This window comes from Echinops telfairi, unplaced genomic scaffold, assembly GCF_000313985.2.
Source record: "Echinops telfairi isolate 266 unplaced genomic scaffold, ASM31398v2 ScPeMD7_6080;HRSCAF=6971, whole genome shotgun sequence".
NCBI lineage: Eukaryota > Metazoa > Chordata > Mammalia > Afrosoricida > Tenrecidae > Echinops > Echinops telfairi.
Window position 1 is genome coordinate 4025590 of NW_022109980.1, and position 2948 is coordinate 4028537.

The 2948-nt window shown below is 38.8% G+C and overlaps 1 protein-coding gene across 2 annotated transcripts in view; it reads left to right on the forward strand.

Moving 5' to 3' along the window:
• STAG2 (stromal antigen 2) overlaps nucleotides 1-2948 on the forward strand; it is a 76083-nt gene that overhangs the window by 6074 nt on the left and 67061 nt on the right. The window lies entirely within an intron of this gene.

Consider the following 2948-nt stretch of genomic DNA (forward strand, 5'->3'; position numbering starts at 1 on the left):
CCCCTCTCCCTAAGTAACATTATTTTAACAAGTATATTTTTAAATGCATGCCTTTGAATACACGGGCATATAGAATTTTTCTTAAATGAATCTTACTTGCAAACATTTTTTAATATGCCTTTGAAACCCATTGCATATAGTCAACAAGTTTCACATCGAATGTAACTGTGTGGAACATAGCCCTTGGAAATCAGAGTACCAAATTCATGTGTTACATAGTCGTGTAATGCTTTCAACCACTTAAAAGTAGCTCGTTTGAGAAAGACAAAATGAGTGAGGGGAGAACATGCGGGATGTGGAGCAGATGTGAATTAACAGGTCAACCTGTCGAGACAGGTAGGTATTTTGGGGAGCAGTGCACAGTTATTAGAAAGTCCTTTTTTTCTTAATCAACTCTCCTTTAATTTGTCTAAGTTGGAAGAAAACTCAGAGTAATCAAAGATTTCCCAAGGTTTTTGTGCCAAAAATTTGGTTAACATTATTCACTCACTGCTGTGGGTGAGGTGTGAAGGATCAGCTCAAGGATTGTAATAATAGGAGCAACTGCTCCTATTTGACAATATATTATGTATGTTCCATTGTGCATTTAATAATTTTATATGTTAACTAATTTTATGTTTTAAATACACCTTATCCACTAGCTGAAAAGGTCTCTTGGTGGCATGGTGGGTTACAAATTGGACTGCTAACTGCATTTCATACCATCAGCAGTCCACTTGAGAAAGATGAGGTTGTTTGCTCCTGTGTAAAGATTTACAGCTTCAGAAACCCTAGGGAGCAGTTGTGTACTGTCCTGTAAAGTCAGCGAGAGTCAGAATCAACTTTATGTTGGTGGGGTTATTATTATTATTATTATTATTATTATTTTTACCATTAGCTAACTTGCCTAATTTATAGGGGAAACATCGAGGGAGGCTCAATTGTTAAAGTGTTTGAACCCAGCTTTAAAGATAGTTTGCTTTTAAGCCACTTTCTATACTTTCTCATAAGCTCTTTGTTTTTAAATCCTCCCACCTTCCAGTATGGTTGCATCCAAGGCAGCATATTTACTTCTTGTACTTATTGTATTATCACTCTTCGCACATTGTTTTCTGTAGCATAGCATATGCACTGAGCCATTTTAATTGTATTAATTCAATTTTGACTTCGACAGGGAATTCTGAAGCATATGATAGACCAATTAAATTACAAATATATAGCTTCATGCTAATTAATACGAACTTTATACCTTTGTAGTGTACTATTTGTAGTTCTCTCAATCTTTTTGAGATTTCTTTGGGGACAAAAGGCTTTCAATTTACAATTAGGAATTAATGGCTTGAATTCATAAGCCCTGAATATTACTAGCAAAATAATGTAAATTGACAAGCCAAGGATTTATGGAGTAGAGTACCCAGACACAGGCTGTTGGTGGTGGAGGTAAATTTGTAGATCTGTTGTCTGTAGATAAGAATTCACAAAAAAACAGCCTGTTTATTTGCATCCTACAAGCCAAGAGTGATTTTTTAAAAAACCTTTTTTGAAAGGGCTGTCAAAGTAGATAAATGGAGAATAGTTGACAAGACCCAACAGATTTCCTGTATGTCCCGTCACAGGAAATTTGCCAACCCTGCTGTAGATCATAGAAATGTATGATTCTAAAGAGGCCTTAGGAACAGTCTAATCCAGGGGTCAGGAACCCTCCCCCATTTTCAACGATTTTACTCATCTTATTTTGGAAATGAGGATTTTGAGTTAGGAAGTGGTTGGTTTTAACAAGGTATGAATGCTAAGGGAGGTATTTTATAATTGAGATATGTCGACAATTTTCTCTTTAATATGTCACCTCCTTATAAAAGGGCTTCGGTTCCATAGACTTCATGAATTGAATTTTCCTGCTAAAATTGGCAGGGCATGAGAATGAGGTTGCTACTGCAGTTTAAATCTTTGTTATTCAGTGCACTGCCATCATTTAGAAGTAACAATAGAAATTAAGTTGAAGTGCTCAAAAAATTCTAAATTACTTATTTGGTAAGGGTTTTGCTCTTCTTGCTGCCCACTCCAGTGTTTTCTTAAAGCAGCACAGAGAATGCTTAGTGACACTCTGATTTTCAAAGCTTTGTTGATATTTTCAGGGATTTTTAATTAGCTGATTGCTGCTCTGTCTCATGCAACACTCTACTTTTCCAGCTCTATCTCCTTTTTGGCTAGGTTCTATAATTCACTACAACCACTGTGCAGAACTCACAAATAATGCTCACGATTATCTTGTTTATTATGGACGCTAACAGGTGGAAGTGATCTGGCTCCGGGTAGAGTTCTGTCAGGATATGTTACAAAGCTGTTTTAGGGTTGCGAATAAATGCCTGAAGGGCATGGCACCCCGCTGTAAGCCTTAACCAGAAGGCACTCAGCTCCAGCTGCCTGGATGAACGAACTGCTCAGAGGCACCCGACCACACATGCCAGCTTCCTGCCCCCAATCACTCAGCTTTGCTTGCTCTGTGTTCTTTGGCTCCTGGTTCTGCTGTTGGACCCCTGCTATTCTTCTGGCATTAAAGCTGTTTCCTGGATCAGGGAGGTTCACTGGGCCAGTGATATTGGGGACCCAGAGGTCTCACTTGGCTCCTGGCCCTTGCTGGTCTTGAGGTGATCTCTCCTGCTTCTGTTAGGGCTCACTTTATACCCAGCAGGACGGTAGTCAGTCACAGCTGAAACGTATGCTATGATGGGTATCTTCGCCCAGCTGCTTTTCCAGATTCACTCAAAAAAAAAAAAAGTTGTTTGGTGGGATTTACAGAGACTATCGCTGGAAGAGCCATATTAAACAGTCTACTTCCTTGCAATTGTACCTTAATTTTCAAAATTGGTTCAGACTTGGATTTTGTGGAATTGTTCCAGTTGGTCTTGCTATCCAGTGTAGATTCCAGTAACGTTCTCTGTCTCTGTCTCTCTCTCTCTCTCTCTCTC